Source organism: Salvia miltiorrhiza, chromosome 2 (genome assembly GCF_028751815.1).
Source record: "Salvia miltiorrhiza cultivar Shanhuang (shh) chromosome 2, IMPLAD_Smil_shh, whole genome shotgun sequence".
NCBI classification, from domain to species: Eukaryota; Viridiplantae; Streptophyta; class Magnoliopsida; order Lamiales; family Lamiaceae; genus Salvia; species Salvia miltiorrhiza.
The window spans coordinates 36,829,845-36,853,715 of record NC_080388.1 but is presented as its reverse complement, the minus strand read 5'-3'; the positions used below and the strand labels follow the sequence as shown (position 1 = coordinate 36,853,715).

The 23,871-nt window shown below is 43.2% G+C and overlaps 1 long non-coding RNA gene across 1 annotated transcript; it reads left to right on the top strand.

Moving 5' to 3' along the window:
* Positions 1-23,093: 23,093 nt before the first annotated feature.
* LOC131012244 (uncharacterized) lies at positions 23,094-23,871 on the top strand. Its single transcript, XR_009097241.1, has 2 exons — positions 23,094-23,589; positions 23,716-23,871. It is a non-coding gene; the product is annotated as an uncharacterized LOC131012244 (long non-coding RNA).

Here is a 23,871-nt window from a genome sequence, read left to right as displayed (position 1 = left end):
TCGCTCGCCCTCTCCTTCTGCCCAAGACCCTTCATCTTCCTCCCCAACGCGGCCAGATCCTGAAAATCTTCCTTCCCCCTCTACTTCTGACGAATCTCAAACTGCACCCCCTCCTTCTCCACCTAGGAGAAAAGGGAAAAAGCCCCGCCTACCCCCCAAACGTATTCCTCCATCCCGCCTTAGTGTCGCGGAGGTGGAAAAATTGAAAAGCAAATGTAGGCGTCCTGATGGTTTAAAATTCGAGGCCTTTTGTAAGGATTCAACGCCTCCTGAAAGCCTTCGTCATCCCAAGGTGATAGTTGTTTGGAAAGCTCAAATAGATGCTGGTTTGAGACTCCCTCCTCCTATTCTGCTGGTTGATGTTTGTAACTATTTTCACATCCCCTTTTTCCAAGTCGCTCCTTCTGCCATTAGGAGATTATATGCCTTTCATGTTTTGTGTCGAGCTCACGGTGTTGGGGACACCGCCAAATTGTTCTGTCAGACCCAGACTCTCCGCATGCAGGGCAATCCCCTGTATAGCTTTGCTGCTCACCCGAAATATCCTACCACCTTCCTTTCCTCTCTGAATTCTTTCGATAAGGGTTTCCTGAAATATTATTGTTATGTGCGCACCCCTTTCGGCAACTGGCGCGATTATGGTGCTTCGGCGCTGGAATGGCATACAAGTCGCACTACTTATAAACCAGCCTCTTCCGAAGTCCCTTCTACTCGTGACCAGAATATTATAGCTCACCTTAATGCTATGAATAAGGCCCACCCTCTAGACTGTAGGTACCTGGCCGAGAACAATTCCTCTCTGGCATATAATGGTCTGTTTCCCCTGTATCCAGAGAGATCAATAGGTAAAAAATATACATTAGAAAATACATTAGCTCTTGTTACCCTGCTTTTAATGGTGTGAAATTTTGGTTTGCAGATATGTCTTGGAGATCGAAATGTGGGGACAATTTGCCTGACACCCCTTCTCTTGCTGGCCGCGGAGCACATGGCTCGGGCGGTTCTGCTTCCGGAATAAGTCCCTCGGAGCAACCTGCTGGGTCCGAACTGATCCCTATTCCCCCTGTAGTTGAGATCCCAGAGAGGAATGTGGAAGCTTCGCGCCCCTTTGATGCGGAGGAAGTTGATGCGGGGGCCCTTGTTCGCAGGGGTAGACACTCCAGCGTTGGTGATGTCACTGGCACCCGTGAAGAAGATATCCAAGTCGTGGATATTACTGATGAGGTTCCTTCACCTGATTCGGCTCCCGATGCCACCCTTGCTGATCTTACGAAGAAGCAGAAGAGAGGTTCCCTGATCTCTATGGGTGAGAAGGAGAGACAGGAAAGCCTGAAAAAGACTGGCAAGTCCTCAGAGCCAACGAGGAGGTCTGCTGGTGGTGTGAAGATTCTCACTCCTGCTGGGGACAAGGGCAAAGGGCCAGCGAAGAAGTCAGCTGGTGGTTCCAAGGTTCTCCCCTCTGCCGGTGGAAAGGGTAAGGGCAAAGCTGCAATGCCCTCGGACTGACGAACCAGAGGATCTTGTTCCTGGACCGATTTCGAGCTTATCGGGGCAGGAATTGATTGACGCCTTGATAGCTCGTGTCCACTCGAAGGACCAAGAGAAGATGGGGAAGCTGACCCGACCGGCTTTAGCTACTCAGCTCTGCCGGTTGGCTCTTCAGGTATCCTGCATGTTATGCTCCTTATTAAGAATTTTTTTTTAAATTACTAACCTTTTTACGGTTTTGTTCGGAACCCATTTTATCTTCTTGCAGGTGGAGTCAGGGATGTGGGGGGCTGTTAATGCCTTCATGACTACGAGAATGGCTGAGAAAGAACGGGAGAAGGAACAGGCGGACATCGCCAAGCGTGATGATGATGTCGCCGGGGTAGTAGAGCGTCTGAGTAAAGCTGAAGCGGAGATCGCTGATCTTGAAAGATAAATTAGCTCAGGTGGAGGTGGAGAGAGCGTCCTTGGCCTCCGAGTTGTCGAGAGCCACAAAGGAGAGCCACGAAAGCTTAGTCAAGTTCAAAGCTGGTTATGAAAGAGACTACAGGGAAGCCAGGCGGGGTTGGAAGAGGATACTTATGGAAGCTCAGAACCGCGCGTTCGTTCTGGGGGCTCGAGATCAACGCCTGGAATATTTCTTGTCTCCGCGGGGTCAACATTTCCTGGGGTTGATGCTGGAAGGTACTCTGGAGGCTTTCAAAAAGACTCCCGAGTATTTGGCGGATTTTGGACCCCTCTTTGCTTATGTGATAGAGCAAACAGCTTCCAAGGCATTGGAGATGGCGGGGGCCACCCCGGAGCAACTTGCCACTTTGAATTTCAAAGCCCTGATGGATAATCTCCAGGATGAGGAGATAAATAAGCGGATGGGGATCCCTGCACATTCTCCAGAGAAGCCAGAGTGGTGGTACCCGGTGCTAGAGAAAGCCATTCCCTATTTTTCTCTTGGGATTGGATCTGACTTGCTACCTTCTGCTCCCATATATGCGCCTGCGTTCTCTGCTACCCTGGCGCGCTTTGTGAACCGGCTGCGGGATCCCTCTGGCGAGAGTTCTCGAACATTTTCTCAGTTCGGCCTGGAGCCTCCCCTGCCCTCTGACTTAGCGGCTTCTGCCTTCACCGACTCTGCCCCTTCCTCTGCCGCGGTGGAACAGCTGTTCAATCTGTACCAGAATGAGGATCTGTATGTGCAGGAGGCTGCGCCGTTGTTGGATTTGGGAGTTCGTCTTCCCCAAGCGAAGGAGACTGGCCTGTTGCCCGTGTTCTCAGAGAAAACTATTTCGGGTCATGCTTCTGCAAGTGGTGTTCCTTCCCGGGCTCCCTCTGCCTCTGCTCCCGTCTCCTCTGCTGTTGCCCAAGCTGCCCCTGTTCCTCCCTCTTGATGTTTCCCCTTTCTCTCCTGACTTTACCAAAAGAGAATTTTGTAACTCTTTAATTTGTACCAATTAAACACTTACCGCCGGTTTTTTGATGTACAGCTTTGCTTCTTGAGCGTGCTTTAATGAAATGTCGTTCACCTCCTTGCTTCTTTTATCTCTGTTATTTGTGTTGTTTTCGCTGCCTGTTGAGGTGGGGTTTATATTTCCGTCTTTCCCCTGTTGATTTGAATTGGTTTATTATGATTGTTGTTGATGCTTCTCTAATCCCCTCCCTTGGAATTGCTTTAATTTCTTGTGATGACTCCTCTTCTGCGGATTGAGATGACTCCTCTGGCGAGGATCATGATGACTCCTCTGGCGAAGATTATGACGACTCCTCTGGCGAGGATTGAGATGACTCCTCTGGCGAGGATTGAGATGACTCCTCTGGCGAGGATTGTGATGACTCCTCTTGGCGAGGATTATGACGACTCCTCTGGCGAGGATTGAGATGACTCCTCTGGCGAGGATTGAGATGACTCCTCTGGCGAGGATTGTGATGACTCCTCTGGCGAGGATTGAGACGACTCCTCTGGCGAGGATTGAGATGACTCCTCTGGCGAGGATTGTGATGACTCCTCTGGCGAGGATTGTGATGACCCCTCTGGCGAGGATGATGATGCCTCCTCTGGTGAGGATGGTGATGACTCCTCTGGCGAGGATTTGGTTAACTCTTCTAGGAAGGATTTCACCGCCTCCTCTGACGAGGATTTGGTTGATTCTTCTGGAAAAGATTTCACCGCTTCCTCTGACGAGGATTTGGTTGATTCCTCTGGAAAGGACTTCACCGCCTCCTCTGACGAGGATTTGGTTGATTTCTTTGCTGGCGATTTCGTGCTTCCCATCCGCGCTGCTTCCCATCCAAGCTGCTTCCCATTCAAGCTTGAGCACTCTGTGCGGAGCATGGAAGACCCGGAGGGTGCAACCAACTTTCGCGGCTTACGATTAAATAGTAACCCTCTGCGTGGAGCATGGAAGGCCCGGGTGGCACGACCAACTTTCACGGCTTACGATTAAATAGTAACCCTCTGCGTGGAGCATGGAAGGCCCGGGTGGCACGACCAACTTTCACGGCTTACGATTAAATAGTAACCCTCTGCGTGGAGCATGGAAGGCCCGGGTGGCACGACCAACTTTCACGGCTTACGATTAAATAGTAACCCTCTGCGTGGAGCATGGAAGGCCCGGGTGGCACGACCAACTTTCACGGCTTACGATTAAATGAACACCCTGCACGAGGCTTGGTAGACCCGGGGGGTGCATACCACCTCTCGTGACTTACGGTTAAGGACAACCTCTGCGCGGAGCATGGAGGACCCGGGGGGTGTAACCAACTTTCGCGGCTTATGATTATGTGCCACCTCTGCGCGGAGCATGGAAGGCCCGGATGGCGCGAACCAACTTTCGCGGCTTACGATTGAATAGTAACCCCCTGCACGGAGCATGGAAGACCCGGGGGGTGCGACCAACTTTCGTGGCTTACGGTTAAAGGTCCACCCTGCACGGAGTTTGGCAGACCCGGGGGATGCACACCACCTTCCATGGCTTACGGTTAAGTGAACACCCTGCACGAGGCTTGGCAGACCCGGGGGGTGCACACCACCTCTCGTGACTTACAGTTAAGGACAACCTCTGCGCGGAGCATGGAGGACCCGGGGGGTGTAACCAACTTTCGCGGCTTACGATTATGTGCCACCTCTGCGCGGAGCATGGAAGGCCCGGTTGGTACGACCAACTTTCGCGGCTTACGATTGAAAGAACACCCTGCACGGAGCATGGAGGACCCGGGGGGTGCCACCAACTTTCGTGGCTTACGGTTAAAGCAACCTCTGCGCGGAGCATGGAAAACCCGGGGGGTGCAACCAACTTTCGCGGCTTATGATTAAGTGCTATCTCTGCGCGGAGCATGGAGGGCCCGGGTGGCGCAACCAACTTTCGCGGCTTACGATTGACAGGAACACCCTGCACGGAGCATGGAAGACCCGGGGGGTGCGACCAACTTTCGTGGCTTACGGTTAAAGCAACCTCTGCGCGGAGCATGGAAAACCCGGGGGGTGCAACCAACTTTCGCGGCTTATGATTAAGTGCTATCTCTGCGCGGAGCATGGAGGGCCCGGGCGGCACAACCAACTTTTGCGGCTTACGATTGTCAGCAACCTCTGTTCTGGTTGAGCATGACCCCTCTGCTCTGGTGGAGCGTAATTCCTCTGGTTTGCCCTAATCCTTGCTGAGAAGCAATTTTTGAATTTAAAAATTGGGACCTACGGGTATACACCCTACTCCCCCCTCTGGTGACATGTGCAATACTCTGTTATGAACATGTTGGCCCAATTATTTCTTACTCCCTTCTCCGGCCCATAAGCTCATGCGGGCCCATTACCCCTTAGCCCATTTCTTAAGCCCGGTATCGCCTCTATATATATCCTCTTCCGATCCTTTAAACCCTGGATCTGCTGATGTTTCGCCTCCCTAGATCAGTTGTAAGGCACTCAAGTAAGGGAATTTCCCCTCTAAACACTCACATCCCTGAGGGCTTCGCCTTTTCCCCTGTGCTTCTGGTGTAGATCTCTAACTTTGTGGTTGTAACGAGTGGAGTTCCCTTGCTTGAGTGTTTTGTAACCAGGCTCCTCAGATCTAGACGTTGATTTCCCAGATCTGGGCGTTGGGTTTCCGGATCTGAGCGTTGGTTCCTCAGATCTGGCCTTTGGTTTGTTCCTCCTCTGTATTCTTTCTTTTTGGCATTTTGACTTGTTGTTTTTCTTGGTATTCTGCATACACAGGGTAGAGTTGGAGTAGATCTGAAAGGTGAGCGTGTCCCAGCCACGAAGAAGAACTCGTAGTGTTGGATCGTGGAAAGAGAGACGTCCATCCCTGATGCTTGTTTTCCCTTTGGCCTGCTAAGAAGCAGTTTTTGTATTTATTTCTCCCTTGTCCTGCTAAGAAGCAGTTTGCATTTTGAATTTAAAAATTGAGGATTATGGGTATACACCCTACTCCCCCCTCTGGTGACATGTGCAGTGCTCTGCACGAACATGTTAGGTAGCATATGTAATGTAAGAAAACAAAAATTGAAATAAACAAACACAACACCAGGGAATTCCCTAGAACCACATATCTGTTTTATTGATATTATGGCCCCGGACCTCGTTAAAACCCCTGTGGGGAAAAAGAGTATCCGGTCTACAAGTGATTACTCCTGCTAAGAAGCAGTTATACATAGAACTTTTTGAGTGTGTTTATATTCCATGGTCTGGGTAGAGCTCTGCCGTACTGAATCCGACAATATGTACGCACCGCCTCCCAAAACCTCTGTGACGATGTATGGCCCTTCCCAATTGGCTTCGAACTTACCCACCGCCTTTAATGCATCAGCTCGCTTGAGAACCAAATCTCCCTTCGACAATTTCCTCACTCTGACCCGTTTGTCATATCCCGCCTTGATGATGCCTTTGTACTTGGCCGCTCTGATACGGGCTTCCTCCCTCTGTGCTTCCACCAAGTCCAGCTCTGCTCGGCGGAGCTCCTCATTGTGCTCAGTGTCATACGTGGTAATCCGGTATGATTCTAGTCGTGCCTCTGCTGGTATCACCGCATTGGATCCATACACCAGCGTGAATGGTGCCTCCCCTGTCGCCGTTTTTGGACTGGTTCGATGAGCCCAGAGGACGGTGTCCAGCTCTTCTACCCACTTCCCTCTGCTCTGAGTTAGCCTCTTCTTGATTCCCTCACATATGGTCCTATTAGCCAATTCTACTTGTCCATTTGCCTGTGGATGAGCCACCGAGACAAAACGCTGTGTGATATCCATTCGGTCGCAGAAATCCGCGATCCTTTGCCCCGTGAACTGAGTCCCGTTATCAGACACGATAATGCGTGGCACTCCGAATCTGCAACAGATATTCCTCCAGATAAAACGTTCCACTGTAACTTCATCGATCTTGCTCACGGCCTCAGCTTCGACCCATTTGGAAAAATAGTCCACTGCCACAATGAGAAAGCATTTCCCTCCAGGTGCTGTAGGCTAGCTTCCCGACTATATCAATGCCCCATTTATCGAAACGGACAAGCAGCGTACATTACACCCATGGGCTCCCCTGGTATGTTGATTTTCCCGGCATGCCGCTGGCAAGCTTCACACTTGCGGACAAACTCTCTGGCTTCCTGGTTGATGTGAGGCCAATAAAAACCTGCCCGAATGATCTTGCGTACAAGGTCTCGAAATCCGGTATGCCCGCCGCAGCAACCTGCATGAATCTCTTTCAGAGCAAAGTTAGCTTCTTCTGGCGATAAACATTTTAGCAGAGGTTGAGTAAAAGATCTTTTGAAGAGTTGATCATTGATTAGGCAGTAATTCTCATAGCGAGCCCTCTGGTTGGACTCTCTGCTTAGTCGTTCCCCTGTTTTCAGAAAGTGTATAATCGGAGCCCGCCAATCATCTCTGATCTCTACCGAGAATACCTGCGAAGTTTCCATCTCTCTGGTATCACAAAGTAAAATGATCTCGTCGCTCCAAGTTTGCTCTACTGCGCTAGCCATGCGCGCCAGTAGGTCGGCCTTCGTGTTCTCCTCCCGAGAAATCTGTTCGAGCTTAAACTCCATGAATTTTTCTTTCATTTCGCTAATTTTGGTATGGTACGCCTTCATCCTCTGATCCTTGACACTGTAACCTCCCGAGAATTGTTGTGCAACCAACTGGGAGTCTGTCTTTATAATGACACACTCAGCTTTAAGCTCTGACTAGGATATGAGCCCCTCTGACCACGGCCTCATACTCCGCCTCATTGTTAGATAACCGACAGGTGAATTTGATGGCGAACTGGTATGTCCCATAACCCGGCGAAGTAATATAAACCCCGATTCCGCACCCCTCTTTTGTCACTGACCCATCCACATAAGCCACCCAGAACTCTGGTATGGGACGACGAGTTGTTTCTTGTATGAAGTCTGCCAATGCCTGCTGCCTTGATCGCCGTTCGTGGCTCGTACTCTACATCATATTCCCCTAGTTCCACAGCCCATTTGACCATTCTTCCCGACAAATCCGCGCGCCCCAAAACTTGTTTAAAAGGTAAAGACGTGCGTACCACCACTCGATGTGAAAGGAAATAAGGCCTCAGCTTTCTTGCCGTGATCATGACCGCCAGAGCAGCCTTCTCGATCTCTGTGTAGTTGAGCTCAGGGCCCTGAATAATTCTGCTGACAAAATAGATAGGTCTCTGATGACTTCCTTCCTCTCTGATTAGCACAGAGCTGATTGACTCCTCTCCCATAGCTATGTATAAATACAACGTTTCTCCCGGGACCGGCTTGGTCAGGGTGGGGAGTTTCGCTAGGTATACTTTAAGATCCTCGAATGCCGCGCGGCATTCCTCTGTCCACAAAAACTTGGTTCCCTTCCTCAGTACTTTGAAAAACGGCATGCTCCGTTCTGCCGATCTCGATATAAACCTGCTTAGGGCAGTGATACGCCCGTTCAGAGTCTGCACCTCCTTGATTCCTCTAGGCGGTGTCATTTCCAAAATAGCTTTGACCTTGTCGGCGTTGACCTCAATCCCTGCTGGTGTGACTTTATACCCCAAGAATTTCCCTGTTGTGACCCCAAAAGTGCACTTGGCTGGGTTCAACATGAGTCTGTGATCTCTGACTACTGTGAAAATTTCTTCCAGATCCGCCACATGGTCCTCTGCCCTGTTACTCCGTACGAGCATATCGTCTACGTATACTGAGATATTCTTAGCAAGCTGTTCTTTGAAAATTTTCTCCATCATCCGCTGATATGTGGCTCCTGCATTCTTAAGACCGAACGGCATACTCTTCCACCCATATACGCCACAACAGACGGCAAAGGCCGTTTTGGCGATGTCTCCCCTGTTCATCTTTACCTGATGATACCCTTGGTACGCATCCATCATGGATAATAAGGCACATCCTGAAGTGGAGTCCACCAATTGGTCAATCCTCGGCAGAGGATAGTGGTCCTTCGGACAAGCGGCGTTTAAATCTCGGAAGTCCACGCACATCCTCCAGGTGTTTGTCTTCTTGGGTACCATCACTGCGTTTGAGATCCACTCTGGGTATTGCACTTCCACAATATGCCCAGCTTTCAATAGTTCATAGACCTGCTCTCTGATGGCAGCGTCCTTTTCAGCCCCAAAATTCCTTGTCCGCTGCTTTACCGGCTTGACTTTAGGGTCCACGTTGAGGCAATGCTCCGCCAACCCTCTATCGATTCCCTTCAAATCTGCGGTGCTGAAAGCGAACACATCCGCATTTCGCCGGAGACAACCAATGAGCTCCTCTCTGACTTGATCACTCATGGCCGATCCAATCTTAGTCTGGAAACCCTCTTTTCCTGGAAATAACTCTATCATATTGCAAACATCGCTAGTGGACACCAGCGCGGTTTTCTCTGTGGAGTCTCTGTCTTTTAATAAATCCGCCAACTCTTGGCGTTCTTCTGCTGGGGCATGCACCTCGCCCACTTTCCCCCTCTTCCGGGCGTTCGACCCCTCTGTCCATCTTTCCCTTTTCTGCCCCGCTGACTGTGTGAGCATTTGCACGTGGCATGCTTTTGATGTCGTCTGATCGCCACAAACTTCTCCCACTCTTCCACCCTCGATTGGAAACTTCATTTTTAGGTGAAATAAAGAGATAACCGCCTTGAACGCCGTCAAGGCGGGCCGGCCGAGTATGACATTGTACGAGGGTTTGGGCATATCCACCACTAAGAAACGTACCATCCTTGTTTTGTTGCCCGCCACTGTACTGCCAAGGATCAACGGCAGCTCTACATACCCTAGGGGCATGACCATCTCTCCTCCAAACCCAAACAGAGGAGCATTTGTCGGCTCAACATGAGCGTTAATTCCCATATTTTGGAGACATTCCTTGTACAAGATGTTTACAGCGCTGCCCGAATCCACGAAAATACGGTGAATAATGCAGCCGGCGATGTCTGCCGTGATGACCAGCGCATCATCATGTGGATACATTAATGTGCGTATATCCTCTGCTCCAAAAGTGATTGCCGGCTCCTCTGCCGCGCTGGTGACTTCCATGACCCTTTTAGGGTAATACCCTGCTTTGACTGCTCTGACGACTTGCTTTTTAGCCCTATTTGATGTGGGCATCCCGTTTTCCCCACAAATCATGTGAACTTCCCTTCTATATGGGGGGGAGGAAGATTTTGTCTATCAGCCCCTTCTCTGCGATTATCCTGGTTATCATCGAGCCTGCGATCTCTGTTGTTGTTCCCCTGCTCTCGTCGCTGATCCCGGTTATTTCTTTGATCCCTCTGATCTCGCTGATCTCTCTGATCCCGCTGATCCCTCTGATCAGTCCTCCTCTGACCTTCATTTCCCCTGTCAATGAAGGGGTCGAGACATCCCTGGCGCACCAATAACTCCAATTGGTGCTTAAGGTGTCCACAATATTTAGTATAATGCCCGAAGGCATTGTGATATTCACACAACTTATTGTTAGGCCCTTCCTGCGGCGGCCCAGTCCGGTAGGTTCCCGGTGCCCTAAAGAACGGCTGATCCTTTATCAGATGAAAAATTTCTTCTTGTGGTTTAATCAAGGGCGTGTATTCGGCAAACCGCGTAACCTCATTCACTGTGCGCTGTTGATTAGATGGCATTCCTCCCTGGGGTGGGAGTACCCTAGGAGGCAACCCTCTGAATGGGGCCCTATCTTGCTGTCTTTGTCGTTCGGGTGCTTCCTCAGCTTTCTTGACTCTGTGTTTCTCATTTTCCACCTTCCTCGCCATTTTGGCGTCCTCCAACTGTAGATACCCCGGCAGCCTTGCCATGATGTCATCAAAATCCCTTGCTGGTCGAATTTGTAATTCGTCAAAAAAGATTCCTGGCCTGAGTCCTCTGACATAGGCGCAGTTTTTAATTTGCGATTCTGCCTCTGGCACCTCCAGAGCAGCAAGATTAAACCTTGCTGTGTACTCCCGAAGCGTTTCTCCTTGCTCCTGCTTAATATCCATCAGCGAAAGGGCTGATTTCCCTACCCTCCGTGAACTCGCGAACTGACGCAAAAAACGAGTCTGTAATTCTTCGAAAGAGTGAATGGAATTTGGGGGCAGCGTCCCAAACCATAACTGGGCTGGTCCAGTAAGGGTAGTGGAGAAGATCCGGCACTTGATGCCCTCCGTGTACATGTGCAACGTAACCAACCCTTCAAACCGATTGAGGTGTACCTCCGGATCGGTAGTGCCATCGTAATCCAGTGAGATGGGCTTGTAGCTTCTAGGTAAGGCATCTGCCAAAATATCGTCCGAGAAAGGACTGCGGTTGTGGATCGGGTGGAACCTCGATGTCTTAGCTCTCTTGTCCCCCTTATGCCTCCCCTGTTCCCTTCTGTCCCTGGGTACTTCATGAGCGTGGCGCTTGTGGACTCTATATTCATGTCTGCCAGAGGAATACTCCGGCTCTCTTTCCTCTGATCTCTCTGTGTAGCGCGATTTTTCCGATCGATGGGACTTCTCCACCCGGTGCGATTTTCCTGACCTTTGTTCCCTGTCCTCCCTTCGGGATTTCTCCCTCAGTGATTCCTCCAGATCCTGGAGTTGATGTTTCAGCTGAGACACTTGGTTTTTTAGCCGAGCTTTCTCCCTCGGTCTCTCTTCTTCGAACACCAAGGAGACGGACTGACTATCAGACTCGTCAACCCTCTCCTTTCTCACAACACTGTTGAGTCTGACCCGACTCCCCTCTGGTCTTCTTTCCACTTCCCTGTCAGCCGGGTCCCCTTGCACTTCCAGAGGCATCGCAGCTTGTTTGTTGATTGCTAAAGTGTTTACCTCCTGAGCAGCGGGAGGTGGGGCCTCAACGCCCTGCAGAGTAGCCGTTCCCCCCAGTGGAGCTACAGTGGGAACAGCGGACAACATGGGAGTTCCTAGTGCCTGACGCACAGCGGAGTAGTGAAGTAGCGCCATCATCTGTTCCATCGATCCAAACGTGATTTGTCCCGCTCCAGACGCGGGAGTTAAGCATGGCATGTCAGATCCTGGAGTCACCAGAGCAGATCTCTGGAGGCTTGCATTCAACCCAGTCAACGGAGTGGCGGGGATAGCCTGAAACCCTGGTGGGGCAGTGAAGGTAGCATTGCCCTGGAGGCCCGGGAACAATGAAGGTGGCATCTCAGTGGTGAGAGCAGCGGAGTCGAACTCCCTTTCTAGGTTGCGGTGTGCATCTGATGATCCCATGGTACCTACACATAAACAAAGTGAGAAGCTATTCTAACGACGAAAGAATAAACCCCTTATTACCGATTGGGGTCCCAATGTAAGAAATCCAATAAGAAATCCCGGCTTCCGGTGCAGAGACCGTTAAAAAATTCCCTTCCAAGTAATTCTACACTCGGGGAAATAAACCCAGAGTATAGATTGAGAAAACAGAGCCCTCAATAAAACTTCAACAGACGCAAAATACCCAGGGATAAATACAAACAGAGCTACCACCAGAAGATACGTTAGCACGATTGCATTAAACATGATAAGAAAAGGAATTATGTAAGAGACGAAGCTAATAATTTCGAAGATTAGTCAAGGAAAACATGGAGAAGCATGAATAATCGTTTCCCATAAGTGAAGATCATTCACAAAACAACAATATGGATCTCACCATAACTAAGACAAAGTGTTTAATCATCATATTATTGAGGTAAAACTCTTGTATCAACGACAATAAATACTCTCGACATCGACGATTAACCACAAAAACCCATAAATCCGCAACAAAGAACTCCAATACATCAGGATCAAAGCATAACTTCCCAATTCAATCACCGAAATCGAAGATTAACCACGAAAATCATGGAAAACGCCCATAAACCCCCTCCCTTAAACGAAAAGCGTCTATAAACCCCCAGCACAGAGCCAACAGAACAAAAACAGGGCAGCAACTCCGATCCAACGGTATAGAACGAAGATTTGTCATTCAGGCAAATGAAGTAACGGTAATTATCAACCTTAAACGGAGAAGACCCACAGATTTAACCACACGAGCCCAAGCACAACGAAGACTAACCATAGAAACCATGGAAACACTGATAAACATCCTTCTTAAATGAAAAATACCAGTAAATTAACAGTATCAGCCTCATCATAACGGAAACAAAACACCATTCCCCGATCCACCGATAAAACACGAGGATTAACCATAAAAACATGGAAAATACTGATAAGCACCATCCGCGAACAACAAACACTCACAGATCAACCACGCAAGCCCAATCATAACCAAAATGGAGTGCTAACTAACACCCTATCGCTGCAAACCCACAAATCCCCAACACAGAGTCAATCATTAAGCAAAAACAGAGCTAAAATTCCATAATTCACCGATAAAACCGTTAGATCTACGAATAATCTCTCCATTCTCCAAAGGAAACTCACATTTGCCCATAATTACCCCGATCCACAGTGAAGAAACGTAAATTTTCCCTAATTCATAATTTATAACCGTCGCCACCTTTTCCCCATGCACAAAAACACAATTGAACGTAGATCTCCCGAACTTGTAAGTAAATTTGCACGAAAACATAAAAACTGATCTACAATAACTTGAAACCTCCGAATGATGGCGTAATTGGGACCTACGCATGCAAATCCGGCGACGATTCCGGATCTGCATACGCAGGGGGTGGAATTCTCACGCCTTAGCCCATTTTTTCCCACAGACGGCGCCAGTTGGTGTTTAATGAAACCAACACCTAAAACTACACGATGAAACAGTAAACTATACCTATTGGAACTGATCGGAAAGAGCGAAGTAGAATGATCGGAAACTTAATACGAGAGAGAAAAATGACTGTTGTATTTGGAAAATAAGAGATAGCGTAAGAAATAATACACGAGCTCGGACCCTATTTATAGATTTACAAGCGGAGGGGTAAAATAGTAAAAACATCTTCGGTGCATGCGTCCTGCGTGGTGGAAGGGTACGTTGGTAATTTCGATAATACGCGGGAGACCTTCCCGCGCGTTTATTGGCTCCTCTGATGGAAATGTCTTCTCTGGCGAAGGCGTCTTCTCTGGTGATATTGACATCTCTGGCATGAGGGACTCCTCTGGTAAACACGTCTTCTCTGTCATGAAGAACTCCTCTGATAAACACGTCTTCTCTGGCAAGGGCGTCTCCTCTGGCGGTAGTGACTTCTCTGATGGAGTTGACTTTTCTGATGACGATGACCTCCCTGACGATGGTGACCTTTCCGGCGCGGATGATTTCTCTGGAGGAGAGGGCTCCTCTGTCAAGAATGACTTCTCTGGTGCGGATGACTCCTCTGGCTAGAGTCATTCCTCTGATGGATGAAATCCTTCTGGTATAAATGGTTCTTCTGACCCATACGGCTCCTCTGATGAGAGTGGTTCCTCTGATTTGTACTCTCTCCCTACTCTGCATATATTGCTCCTCACCACTAAGGTTATGAATATATATGATATTGTATATTGAAGTAGACTTTAAATGAATTAATAGATACTATATATATCAATAATACGAGTGTTCTGTACTGGTGACCATTCGAAAAGAACTTCAAGGTTAAGCGTGCTTGACTTAGAGCACAACTAAGATGGGTGACCGACTGGGAAGTTCGTCTAAATTATGCAATACTGTATAAATACCGAAATAAATTGTGGATATACAATAAAATAAATAAATAAATAAATAAATAAATAAATAAAATAAAATAAAATAAAAAAAATAAATTAAAAAATATTACCGAGGGCAAATGCCGTCGGTAATGCCGTCGGTAATTACCGACGGCATTTTGCCCTCGGTAATACCTTGAACAACTCCGGCGTGTGCGCCACCACCGTCCGGTGGAAATTACCGACGGTGATCTCGCCGCCGCTAATTACCGACGGCATTTGCCGTCGGTAATTTTCCGGCAACTCTCCGCCGTTCAACGACGGTATTTAACGGCGGAAATGCCGGCGGCTTCGCCGCCGTTAATTGCCGGCGGCGGCCAATCGCCGTCGGTAATGGCATTACCGACGAGCCGGTTAGCGACGGCGAGTTGCCGCCGGTAACCTTTATCACCGGCGGCCGTGTCTTATTACCGACGGCAAAATGCCGTCGGTAATCGTGCGTTTTTTTGTAGTGCATGTTAGAAACGATTTGTGGGTAAAAATTCGCCAGATACAAAATCAAAAGAAAATACAAAGTTCAGGTATTTGCACGCAGATTTTAAAGTTGAGTGCAAAACTAGAAAAAAAAATTTGAATATTTACAAGCCAATACCCCTTAAAAATTCCACGAAAGTTGCCGTAATATATCAAAAAGAAATAATTGAGCTGAACTGCGATCTAGAAACACCATTTCACATAAAATTCATGCTTTTTATTATTATTATTATTATTATTTCAAAGAAATTGAAGAGCATACAAATCCACAAACCACTTTGGAAGGCAATTCGGGCACGTAAAATGTTGATAATTGAGGGCCTCTGACCATATGCATCATGTAAAACAAACACAAAGGTTTTGTGAAGTTGGAGGTTTTTCAAAATCAAAGCATTAGTCGGTGATATTTTTTGAAAAATCCAAAGTATAATGTAGAAATTGAAAGGGAGAAAAGACATGGAGATAAATTGGAGCAGCTTTTGCGACATTTCGGGCACGTACAATGTTATCAACTGTGACCAACCCCTCACTATATAGATTGTCAGCTAACCTAACTAAGTGGTCCAAATATAGCTTCAAGAATCATTTTTTTGCACCATATGTTATATTTTTCTATTTTGGTACCCAAACACTTATGTGCTACACATAAATACGCTTAACTATTGGTCGTTGCGTCCCCTACCAGTACTAATTTCCTTACACATTTGTCACTCTCTACTTCTATAGCTCGATTTAACATTAATTTAAAATTGTTAATTCACTTCATAGAGTTGTTCATGATGATGGAACCATAAATGTATACACTACTCTTAAGCTGTGAGTATGATTCTCTAGTTGGTGATAATATTTTAATAGGTTAATTATCGAAAATTTATGAAAAAATCATTTTTCATGAACTAAGCATACCCGAGTTCTTACGATGACAGAAAAAAAATAACATAACATCAATTTTTTTGTCTACGCTTGCAAAAATTTGAACATATACTCACCGCATATCACTTAGGGTACAACGTCGTATAGAAATTGAAGTCGAAAAGGCATCGATAAAATGTACTGAGCGTGCCTATTTTACCACAAATCAAAAGGTGTTGCGATAATTTATAAAATATGTTGAAAATCAAATTCAGGTTGTGATTTTTATAGCAAATATGCCTTTTTTTTTTTACATAATTTGTGTGAGTTGAAAATTAACTATCAATTAAGAAGCAGTCTTGTATTAGATCGTCTGGCATATCAACTCAATTGATCAATCAATATCTTACACGAAAAAGATAATAACATATATAATAATCAAATAAATGTTAGAGCTCTATATGCAAATACAGAAACGATCACCTATCCACCGTGGACAAGTATAATGTGACCACCACTGATGTGGTAATCTTAATTAGAGTAAGATAATTTTAATTAGAGTGTACTAAGATATGCTAATTCTCTTTCATAATTAAAATTGTCACATCAAATGATGGGTACGTTATGCTTGTAACGGCGAATAGGTGATGGATTCTCTATGCAAATATCGATAGTTGGGAAGGTCTTCTGCAATTGTCATCAATAAGGGAAGGTTTATTTCCATTATGTATAATCAATTATTCATAAAGAAATATACGAAGTTGAGAATCATTAAGTTTTAGGGCAGATCTAAATACGGCACTCTGTTGGGCCAGCCACTTTCAGAAAATTAAGAGGATGTCGGAAGGACTTTAATTTTGCACATTAATTGGCACATATTGATCCAAAAAAATCAAATTAAGTAATTAAGGCGCTACTTGAAATTCATTTTCTTCACATAAATGAAGAAATAGATCATCGATCATGTATCCAACCAAGATAATGACTTGTTAATTAGTTCATTAATAAATTTGCATTTGACTGTAATAAATATGAACCTAAAAACGTATAACATCATATTATCATTATTCTAGCAATATTCACCGAAAAAAACATATATCGAATCCCCTTGATAGGATCGTAGTTCGTAACCAATAATTTATTTGTGTTGCCAATGTGGTTTAGTTCAAGTGGCAAAGTTGAGAGTCTGAGACACCCAAAAACTCTCATTTATGAGAGGTCTTGGGTTCGATTCCGCCTGCGTGCGGGTAATTTTCCTATTTTTGTGTGGATAGTGGTCTCACCTACGTGCAAATAGTTTTTCCACCTTTGTGTGGTGTAGAGGTCCCGCCTGCATATGTATTGCTTATGTTTGGAACTTTATGGAATATCCTAATCCTTATTTTGATGATACCAAAATTCATAGGTTTCATTTGTAATAGACTAGAACTGCTCGAATTCAAGTGTTAGAGTTATTTTTCTAGTTTAGTTGATGTTCTGAAGACTGAAGAACGAAGGACTGAAGATTGAAGTTACCGACTGAAGCAGCAGTTGAAGAATCAGTCTAGAATTGATTACTTAATGCGAGCCACGTGGAATCAGCGGATTGATACTAAAGTCAAGTATCGGTTAAACATTCTTCCTCGGACTGAACCTCCAACATTCAAAGGAAGCCACATACTCCAGAAGTACAGTCGCATTAAATGTAGAGATCTCAGAATCGTCTTTTCTCTGCAGAGGCCATTCCTATTTGGTAACTACTTTGTCAGAGACGTCGCATCTCCTGCTCTTCAACATAGCCGTTCTCACCAAATAAGGAACCTCAAAGATTGAAGCCTCAGCCCGAGTTCAAATTACTCTATAACGGAAGAAATCTTGAAGACCTTCTCCGCCAACGGATCTATTCAAGACTTCTCCTATAAGTAGCGCTCGAGGATCACTTCAATCTTCACCGATTCAACAACATAAGCTGAAGCTCTGCCAAAGTTGCTTCTTAGCCAAAGCTCAAATTCCCCAAAGCTTGAATCGAAGAAGAGAATCCCAAAGCCAAAAATCAGTCACTGCTGATTACATAAATTCTCTTAGACCTTAGGCAAACCTTGATTATCCAAAGCCTAGGTCAAACAAACTCCAAAGAACTTGTTCTTTGAAGTTCAGTTGGCAAGATTTCAAACCTCCCTTCGACCGATAGAATCGAGTGTTTGAGTTGCAAAGGAGTTCAGGAAGGTACTTTGTCTTCGTGAGGTCCTAGTGTCAGTTCGTGCTAAGAGTGAGAAATCCAACAAAGTGTGTTGGTACTGAAGATTGGATCTTCAGTTGTTTCGGTTGTGTGCACCCCCAAGCACACGGTTCGGTTTGCTGTGCACTTGTAAGCACGAGCATCGGTTTGCAGTGCACCCGTAAGCACTTGCAGAGTGAAGTTGTTAGTCTATCAACCGACCATGGATGTAGGAAGTATTTTCCGAACCACGTAAAAATCTCTGTGTTATTTACAGCTTTCAGTATTTCATTTCTTACTTGTGCTCTTCCTCACTTCAACTGAAAACTGATTAATTGCAAAGAGATACATAAGACTAAGAATGTGCTCAACCCAAAAGGCTATTGCGAAACAAAAAAATTCCGCTGCGTGTGTTATCAATCTGACTGATCTGTCCTCTGATAGTCAGTGAGATTTATAACATCTCTGTTTATCAAACTCGACTGAAGCCTAATGTGCATCAGTTAAGTTCTTGTGACTTAACTGATAACTCCTTACTGAAGAGTCTTTCAGTATCAGTCGTCAACCCTGTTTTGGTCAAAACTCTTTTCAGTAAACAGGTGTCTGAGTTTGTGTTTGTAGTTTCGCTTTTGATCTCTGTTTTGAGACCTTGATTTTGAAAAATAGCCTATAGGTGTATTTCTCCCCCCATACACCTATTCGAGACCCTCCGGACCTAACAGCTTATTTGATTGTATAATAGTAGGGTTGTATACGAACCGAGCTGAGCCGAATACCTCCAGGCTCGGGGGCTCGGTTCGTTAAGATTTGGTTCGGCTCGAGTTCGGCTCGAGCTCGAATTCGAGCCTAAAAATGAGCTCGAGCTCGGCTCGCTTATATAATACCAAGCTCGAGTTTGGTTCGAATTCGGCTCGTTAATTATTCGTTTATCTCGAGCTTGAGCTCGGCTCGAATTTCAAGCTCGAATTCGAGCTCGGTTCGAATTATTTATTTATATATTAAGATTTCATTAAAATAAAAAAAATTATATTTGTTCATATATTATTAGACTATTTATGAATCATAATTTATAATTTATTTTTAACAAATAGATAATTTATCAAGTTAGTAGTAATTTTTTTTAATTATGAGTATTATTTTTATTAGTTAAAAAATATTTAACAAATAAAATATATAAAATTATTATTTAATGAACCTATTCGCGAGCCTATTCGCGAACATATTCGTGACCCTATTCGTGAGCCTATTCGCAAACATAGTCGCGAGCCTATTCGCGAATAGGTTCGAGCCGAACATGCACGGCTCGAGTTCGGCTTGATAATTTTATCGAGCTCGAATTCGGCTCGTTTAGAAAATGAACGAATTTCAAACGAGCTTTTTTCGAACCGAGCCCCGAATAGTTCACGAACGGCTTGGTTCGTTTACACCCGTATATAATAGATACTTCTTGTAATTTTTTTTAAAATAAAATAATAATTCATTTGCATAGTTTTTCCATCTTTTGTGTCATTTGCATAATTTTTCGTCCTTTATGTGGTGTAGAGGTCTTTGTGTGGTATAGAGATCTCGGTCTGTGTATGTGGAGACTGAGCACATTTTAGTCCTCATATTGGTTGTAAATATTCTAAATTAATTAATCAAGAAGATATAGTCAATTATTGAAACCACAATAGTAGATCTAAGATAACTCTTGATGCCAAGGGCTTTGTGGATTAATTACTTAATTGCGAGTAATTATATTGAAGTAGCTAGTGACATGAAAAATAATGTAAATGATGATTGATCTGATTATGCATAAGTGACATGGTGGATACATTATTATAAAATGTTATTTATTGGGTGAAGAAACGGAAAAATGTGTAGTATGAAGAGTTTAATATTTTAATTAATGCCAAGGAATTCAAATTTCGGGGAGTCAAATTTGAGTTGGTAGATCACAAGATTGTTGCTGAAAGTGAGACCAATCACGTAAACTACACTCAATACTCATCTTTGTTGGGTAAAATTCTAGGACAAATTGTTACTGCCAAAATTGCCTTTCCAATGCCTATATATTCCAATAAATGAAATTACAAGCCTTGGACAAAATAGCTTATAAATTAATTTCTACGCACCAACATCTTTAGGCAATTTCATATTTCTAATGTGGTGTTCAAAAAGTGTGGATGGGAAAGTTAAGTACAACGGAAAATCGAAACGTTGAATACATGTACGAGAGCAGGTAGTCAATTTACAACTCACATACGGAAAATTTTCTATGATTTCAAGGAAAATGGAATTATTAATATAGGTCGGGTCTTTAATTTGCACACCAACAAAGCAACATTCATCTACTATTGGATCCAACAAACATTCTTATTCTTTTCCTCATCACAAACTCAACCATATAGATATAGTAGATATATAGTTCAATTAAAAATTATTTTTATATATTTTTAGCTTAATTAGATTTGTGAAAATGTGTGGTGAATGTTTTTGTTCACATCTAATGAGTTACTAATTCATCGTTTTTCAGCATGTTATATTTAATTAATCAAAATACCCTTTTAACTTGGATTCGAGGGGCGTGAATATAATTAATATAATATCATCATACTATCAAGTTCGTATTTTATACGAGGGATAGAGTTTGTAGGATGATCAACCCCTTTAACATATTAATTAATAAAACAAACAAACGTGCAAAAAATTAATAATTAACTAAAATAAATATACTTGACAAATTTTGGAGTAGTTTTAAATTGGAAACCTAGAAAGAATAGCTTGTAGAAATAGAAGATTGTTGTTCTGAAAAATGCAATCGGCCTAATTTGGTTAATTTTGGTTATTTAGCCACGTCAAGATCGAATCTTAGAAATTATCAGGGCACCTAAGGACAATTAGGCCACTTAATTAAGCCTAATTAGCTCATCAGGAAATGGGTTTGGCTTAAATAAACTCAAATGCATATGTTAATAGGAGTATTAATTGAACATGGCGAACAAATAATTTAATTAATTAATAAAAATATAATGGGTCTAGATTTTCATTTATAAATTCAGTTTCATTATTTGAAAAATAAAAATGACACACACACACACACACACAAATAAACTCTTCTAGTTGAACTTCGACCCGACTAATTGGAGGAAAGATTCTAGCTAGCTAAGTTATGTTTCATTTATAACAAATTTAGTAAAATGACGAACATGAACAAACAAATGAACTTAACAAGACCAAGGGATGGAGCTAGGGTCCCAATAAATTAATATATATATATATATTGATCTTTGATTTAGATCTTGTAATTTCTTTCAATATTATATTAAAGACACATCCAACAAAAACGATCCTACCCCATTATTGAAGGGCAAAAAATTATTCTTTCACGATGCAATCTCAACTATATATCTACAAAAGCATGAAAACAAATATACCCAAATGTATAAATAAAAATATTAAAAATAAAAATATGTGGATACGATGTTTACTAGACATTTTTTACCGTAGTAGTGTCTGTGTCTCGTCAACATTGGTTGCTAAGCTAAGAAATAGATGAACGTGTACACAGAAAGAACTTCAGAAGAAGATGTAAGAAGTATTTTTGTCATCATCTACCTCACTGCCACTTATTTTTAGCAAAGATAATATATATTAGTATGTATGATGCACAAAAATACCCATGAATTTGGGGGGCCATAAACCACCCCATACCCTCTTTGCCCAAATAAATTAGTGCCAAGATTATGCATGCCCACATGCTTGCATGTGATGGGGAAATGGGATGATTTTTCATCGATCTACTTCCCCTTTATTATTTCCAATTTGTGATGTAGAGGGATTGCATTTTCATGAAATTAAAAAATTAGAATCAAAACCAAATATACATCTGACTAGCATTTACACCCGTGCAATGCAGGGAAATATTTTTTTATGTTTTTTATAATTAATTAAAGAAAAAAAGAAACAAAAAAAATAAATAAAATTGAAAACGAAAATATAAAAAATTAAAAATGGACTCGTTTTAAAAAAGAGGAGATATAATTTGTTTTAAGTTTTAATTATTAACAAATAGTATAGCGTTACATTTTTAATCCAATATTTACATAAAATTTATTAAATTAAAGCTCTTGTTGTGATCATTTTAATATGCATATTAAATATTTTATAATTAGCCGAATTTCATAATTTTAGAAAGAAAAAAAAAGAAAAATATATTATAAAAATAAACCTTCAATTTTATTTATAATCACAAAACTGCCATTCAATTTTAAAATTAATTTAAAATTGAAATGAAAACTTTAATATGTACTCCCTCCGTCCACGAAATGAGTACCCATTTGTGGACGGCACGGGTTTTAAGAAATGTATGAAGTGTAGTGTGAATAGTTTAAGAGTCCCACTTTTTGAGTGTATTAAATAAAGAGATGTGTGGGGTACACTTGCCAAAAAGGGAAATGGGTACTCATTTCGTGGACGGACGAAAAAGGAAATATGTGTACTCATTTCGTGGACGGAGGGAGTACTATTGAATTAATGGGCACTGAATTAGTTCTATAACCGTACCTTAGTCCCAGCAGAAATCCCAAAATTATGCTCATATATTCCTCCCTAAAGCTTCCCTATTTAATTTTGGGATCTTGATTTTATAAATGCATACACCATATCTCCTATTTTCTACATAAAAATAATAATTATGTGTGGGCCCTACTAATTATAAGCTTAAAATAAATTTAGGGTGGGTGTAAATTTAAGATTGAATTTAGGTAGGTGTAAAAAAATTTGTGGGCCCCATCCAATTTAGGGGATCTGCTGGATGCATTTTTTATCTCATTTTTAATTGTTTTAGCTTAAATTTAGAGTTATTGATGCATTTAAATGATCTGCTGGGAGTGCTCTTTGCCAACTCAATAAAAATCTTAGTACTATATTTAAAAAAAAATGGAAAATGATTATAAGGTTGTAGTTATAAAAAATGTTAAGTTGGGGAAGGAACCCCACATAGCACTTGGAAGATAAAGCAAGCTAGTGGAGAAAATTGGTTGTTTGTGACTGAACCCTACTTTGTTCCCTCTCTAAACTCTATAAAGCCACACACACACACACATAATGTTCTAGAGTGGTCCATGTCACACACTTTGTATGGCTAACAACCTAACTCATTTTCTTCCCAGTAAATCTCTCTTTTTTCATTTTTTTCACTGTCGATCCATTTGATGCTTGATGCTTAATTCAATTCGCTTCTATATATATATATATATATATATATATATATATATATATATGTCAAGACCTAATTATACTAGCTAGCTGGCTACTTCGATTGCAAGTCCTTTCCATGCTTTTCCACAGCTTTCTTGAACTTCTTCTGCTTGAATTTTGATCCCCAGAAATCATATGGTAAATAAGTTCAAGAAAACTGTGGGAAAACATGGTAATTCTGGACTTTTTACTGCAATCTCAGAAGGCCCCTTCTTCTGTGCTGCCGCAGATTCACTTCTCCACCGATCTCCATGGTAAACTTTCTGAATTAATACGATTCGTGTAATTAAATCTTACTTTCATGCTGCAAAATATAAGCATATCTATCGGTTGGATTTCTTTGATTTACTCATTTTGCAAACATTTAACGAATTTTCCAGAAGTGGAGGGATGTTGATGAAGCCGGCCGTTGTTAGAAGGTTTAGCAATAATACGTATATGTTATTTGGAGTATTTAGTATTTACCATGGTAATTAAATCACTGTTAATTAGTTACCAGTTACCACTACTGTTGGAAATGCTCTTTAATTCTTAAA